Below are 6,000 nucleotides of genomic sequence, written 5' to 3' on the forward strand. Positions count from 1 at the left end.
CCCTCCCTCCCTTTTCCCCTTTAGTAACCATAAGTTTGTTTTCTATGTCTGTGAGTCTGTTTCTGTTTTGTAAATAAGTTCATTTGTATCATTTTTCAGATTTCACATATAAGTGATATCATGATATTTGTCTTTCTCTGATTTACTTCACTTAGTATGATAATCTCTAGGCCCATCCATGTTGCTGCAAATGGCATGATTTCATTCTTTTTTGTTTTTTGGCTGAGTAGTATTCCATTGTCTGTATGTGTATATATATGTGTGTGTGTGTGTGTATACACACACACACACACACACACACACACACACACACACACACATCTTCTTTATCCATCCGTCAATGGACATTTAGGTTGCTTCCATGTCTTGGCTATTGTAAACAGTGCTGCAGAGAACACTGGGATGCATGTATCTTTTCAAATTAGAGTTTTCTCTGGATACATGCCCAGGAGTGGGATTGCTGGATCATATGGTAGCTCTATTTTTAGTTTTTAAGGAAGCTCCATAGTAGTTGCACCAATTTACATTCCCACCAACAGTGTAGGAGGGTTCCCTTTTCTCCACACCCTCTCCAGCATTTATTATTTATAGACTTTTTGATGATGGCCATTCTGACTGGTGTGAGATGATACTCCATTGTAGTTTTGATTTGCATCTCTCTAATAATTAGCGATGTTGAGCATCTTTTTATATGCCTATTGGCCACCCGGATATCTTCTTTGGAAAAATGTCTATTTTGGTCTTCTGCACATTTTTTGATTCGGTGATTTTTCTTTTTGTTAGTCAGTTGTATGACCTGTTTTCAACACATGCACTTGAAACTTATACAATGTTAGATGTCAATTTTGTCTCAATAAATGTGGAAATTAAAAAATAACATTTTTTTCAGAACTAAACAGGGCTCCACCACACATTCATTAAGGGAGCAAAGATCCTAGAGTATATTGGTCTTATGTGCCAGAACAACACACACATGAACACATACACACTCATACCTTCACGAAATTATGAGCTAAACTGTATTCTTGGATATTTATATGGTATTAATAAAAGAAATCTCGTTAGAGAAGTTTTAGTAACTTCTTCAGCCATCGTTTGGGATAATGTGCATTATTATATTCAGTGTTCCTTTTAGAAAGTTCTATATCAGGAGGTGGCAAACTATTTCTGTCAAGGGTCAGATACCAAATATTTTAGGCTGTGAGGACCATAGGGTCTCTATAACAACTACTCAACTCTGCTATTGTAATAAAGTGTCCATAGATAATAGGTAGTCAAATAGGCATGACTGTGTTCTAATAAAACCTTATTTACAAGAAGAGGTGAAGGACTAGATTTGACTCATGAGCTGTAGTTTGCTGACCTGTGCTCTATATGATAAATTCTTTGTAAAAGGAAATTTTTAAAAATTGGTCTCCTTACTTGAACTTACATATGTCTTTCTATCTAAGTGAAAACTATAACTCATCCTGTTCTGCCCTTTTCTTTGCTACCAGGAAGCTCAGAGCTAAATTCAGTGCTCACTTTAGTAAGAACTACTTTGCATTTTCTGTGGTATATGAAACTCTTTCTTTCTATGTGGTCTCCTATTTCTGCTTTTATACCATATAACTTTCTGATTCTGGGTGATTTTAATATTATGAAATCTTCAAATCATTTCTGGAAATAGACGAAGCATAAATTATATTTAAATCTTTCAGCTTTTTCGATCACACAGATACACATATATACAAACACATGCCAAAGTCTCAGTCTCATCCAAAACCCATTTGACAAATGAGCAAACCGAGACCCAGATAGGACCATAATTACAAAGCAAAGAAGTACTGGTTCCTTGACTAGCAGTTTGGTCTCCTGTGGCTGGGCCCAGTTTATTCTAGAAATAGAATAATAGAAATAGAAATACAAATGAATAAAAGTAGTCCAGTCCAGAGTTGTCCAATTGCCACAAAGCCAATTGTTCTAGTTTTACCTTAGGTAACACACCACTAGTCATTACTCTCTTTTTCCTGCTCTTTCCCTCCCTCTGGATTTTGGCTTTGATCTATGGCTGCAAACTTCACTCTTTCCTGTCCTTTGCTCCAGTGCTCTAGTTCAAAGCCACATTTTTTTAATAACCTTAGTCTAAAGATCTACCACAGGCAGTGCTCAAAATTGACCCTTAGTTGCCCTGGAAGCCAAAATTAAAGGAAGAGAGAAAACAACTAAACAGAAGAGTAAATCAAACAAATACAGTCATGTTGGTAAGCACTGAGTTTAGTTCATTAGCTTCTGCTCACCACCAAGTCAGCTGGAAACTGTATAAACCTCCCCAAAAAGACAACCGCAAGCCTATAAAACACTAGGCATTAATGTGCATCAAGAACAAATTTAATGGAGAAACTCATAATATTCTCCCCATACTAGGCTCTACGAGATTATCCCAAACCAATAATTATCTAGGAAACAAGCACTTTAATTTTTCTTTCGGGATTATTATTGTAAAGTTCTTTAACTCTATGGTTTGGACTTTTTCACTAGAGGTATTTTATTTTGGTTTAAAAATAAGCGCAGTCAAATATTTTTTTTTGCCTGTGTTGGGTCTTCGTTGCTGTGCGCGGGCTTTCTCTAGTTGTGGCGAGCGGGGGCTACTCTTCCTTGCGGTGTGCAGGCTTCTCATTGCAGTGGCCTCTCTTGTTGCGGAGCACGGGCTCTAGGCACGTGGGCTCAGTAGTTGTGGGCTTAGTTGCTCCACAGCATGTGGGATCTTCCTGGACCAGGGCTCGAACCCGTATCTCCTGCATTGGCAGGCGGATTCTTAACTGCTGAGCCACCAGGGAAGCCCGAAATATTTATTTTTAATGCTAAAAATTTTCCAAAACACTAAGCCTTTTCGAGTACAAATTTCATTAGGGACCAAACAAGAAACTGAGCACATATTTCACTGAAATTTTCTCCTTCCCACTGAGACTAAGAGGAAAAATTAGGTTAACAACAAACACTTATAAAATCAAGTAGCTTGGAAGCTCCGAAGCTTTGCTTAGAGTTGAGGCAGAGGTTTGTCGATACGTGGTTAATTTTATTAAAACTGAGCAATCTTGATGCAGGTACCTACATTCACACAATGCCATGTGCTTAAGGCATTAGTAAAGCAATGCCCTGTGAAGATATTTGTTGAAAAAAAGTACAAACTATATTTCAAAGAAAGCTTTAGTTATTATCATCATAACAAAAATCAGAATTTTCTATTTTTTAATATTGTTTTTATTTTGAATTATATATACGGGTGGCAGCCATAAAGCTTTTCAGGGACAGGACCTCTAATAGACTTATTTTGAACCAGCTCACACACATGCACATGCACACACACACACATCTGAGCTAAGTAAAACTTACATCTTCAATTTTTTATTCATAAGAATTTAAATTAAGTCATCCAATTAAAAGAACCACATTGCAAATTTTTCTAGTCCAATTTCAATACAACTCAATTAAAAAATAAACACAGCTCTTTGGGAACACTTCTGTTACATTAAGAAAGAAATATTGATATTATAGGTTGCTTTATTAATAACTTTAATCCTACTGAGTATTTGAGATCACATTTTCAAATTGCTTCATGAGTTTTTCTTCAAAAAATAAAGCCATGATATGAGCCAGGTTTATTACTGGGTAGTTTAAGAAGAGAGATGAGAATTTCAAAGAGGTGAACCGACTAAAATTCCCACATACAGGCCCATGACCTAACCAGGATTACAAAGCACTTTCTCAGCACCTGAAACATTAAAAAATATTATCAGTGCATAAAAATAATGAACCTCTGATATCAGAGATGGAATCCAAAAAGAAAACCTCCCAAGAGACTACATTGGAAGAGTGTGACATGAAAATCCAAGTAGCTTTATGTTGTGTTATCATGACATTAACAACTTTCAGCCCTTAAAGTTTTATCACACAAGACTAGAGAATCCAGTGGTCCAGGATAAGCTAACAGAATTCACCTTTACTCCTAGCTTAACCACATTAAGAAACCTGGCAAAATACTAAAACAATTCTGTTTATACACCAAGATCATGAGATGCATATGATAGTTTTCTGTTTCATTACAGGGAAAGAGCTTCTAAATCAGGCATCTGATTAAGTTTGAAAACACAGAGTGTTGTTTCCTTTTTTAGTTTGATACATGACAACAGAGGCAGAAGCAACATTCACTTTCAGTAAGTATTTTAATAACATAATGGAGACATACCTGGAAGGGTCTTCTTACAAATTCCTGGGTCATAGTGTTCAGTATCTCATGACCATATGAAAGTCCTAATAATGTGAGATGCGCTTGTACTTCTCATTCATATACTAAAGCCATAAATAGTGGCTGAGATACTGGGAGAATTATGTGAAAAACCTATGGCACATTCAATCCATTTTTTTCTCTCTGACATCAGCACTAAACATGTTTATTCTTTTAAACATATACCTCAGATAATCTACTCGCATACACTTAAATGTGCCCATTAATTTATATGTCTGTAATGGCATATAAAATCTCCAGATAACCGTTATATATTCCAAGGCCTGCTCTCCCCATTATTTTTTAAACCTCTTGAGACACTGGTTCCTTTCACGACATTTAAAATGAAAATAACAGGGGCAGGGAAAAGTTACCTTGCACTTCACTCCCTATTTCTTGACAGATGTTCCTTTTTCTCCGTGTGGAAAATATTCCCCTTCTCTTCTCTCTCCCTAAAACTGCTCTCCCTACACCATCTCCTCGTTAATAGGATGTTCCTGTAATTGAAAAGAGGAATGACTAAGCCTAGCGACCCGGGAGCTGCCAGCTGGCTCTCAAAGGGTAGGACTATCAAGGGAAAGAAAAGGGCACCATCCTTTCTTTTCACGTTCCCCTCTATAGTTTAAGTGCTTCCTCTTTTTAATTTTCCTGCCCAGAGGAAATACTAGATAGTACTTCTTCTTACTCCGTTTTCTGCTTCTGTTGCCTGGTGCTTCTACTTCAGCTGAGGTCAAAGAGATGAATGCCCATGCCATTAATCTAGTACAGGGAGCAGCAAGTCCCCTCTCTAATGATGATGTATAATCACCATGAGTTAAGAGGAAATCTTCTGCTTTATGCTTTATTAACTACACTTCATTTTTTATACTTACAAACTTAGTCCAACTTAGAAATTTATCAATATTTCTTTCCCTCCTATTATCTCCTCTTCCTTTTAACTAATAAGGTAACCACTTAAAATAATTAATTGTTGGAAATTGGCTTTGAGTATGACTAGTTGCTCTAAGCTTAGTTTCGGTTCAATTCTATCTTCAAATGCATGATCCTTCTAAAGGCATAGGACTGTGGACCTGACTGAAATTAACAGTAAGGAGCATTATTCTAGCAGTCCACCAGTCTAACTCCATGAAAAGAGAGACGATCTGTGTCTCATTCACTGTTATATCCCCAGGGCCTAGTACTGTTCAGGCACTTGATATGTATCTTTTGAGTGAATAAACAAATGCCTTTTTTCCAGCAAGCCATCAAAAATTATTCAAAATAGTGTTTATCTTTATAATCTTACTACATAGAACTAAATATCAATAAATAGCTGACTTAACTTTGAATGATGTTCTATAGTAAACTGCGAGGAGTTGGACATTCAGAGGGAATTCTGTGTGATTATTATTATTATTACAAATGCTGTTGTCGTGACAAGAAGGTATTACTCTCTCACCTAAATCATGATCTACATCAGGAAATTAGAACAGAATAGTCTCTCAACTGAGCTGTTGTTTGCTTATTATTACTGATGTTCCACATTTGAACAATATCCAACCTCCACTTTACTATGGGGGGGTAGTACTGTGATTTCAATGAATATTCAGTTCCTGGAAACATATTCCTAAGAGACCTACTACTCAGCCACTGTAAAGAGCAAATTATATCTAATTGTTTCCACAAGCATTTGTTGACCTCCATTTTGTGTATGATAATGTACTAGGTCCTATTAAATTTATCCAATGATTAGG

General features: G+C 36.4%; 1 long non-coding RNA gene across 1 annotated transcript in view; it reads right to left on the reverse strand.

The window, feature by feature from the left end:
* Positions 1-4,765, reverse strand: part of LOC117197863 (uncharacterized) — a 438,027-nt gene extending 433,262 nt beyond the window's left edge. The window contains exon 1 of the long non-coding RNA XR_004478768.2: positions 4,642-4,765. This is a non-coding gene — a long non-coding RNA (uncharacterized LOC117197863). The remainder of the gene's footprint in view (positions 1-4,641) is intronic.
* Positions 4,766-6,000: the final 1,235 nt, after the last annotated feature.

The sequence above is a fragment of the Orcinus orca genome, chromosome X (assembly GCF_937001465.1).
Source record: "Orcinus orca chromosome X, mOrcOrc1.1, whole genome shotgun sequence".
Classification (NCBI taxonomy): domain Eukaryota; kingdom Metazoa; phylum Chordata; class Mammalia; order Artiodactyla; family Delphinidae; genus Orcinus; species Orcinus orca.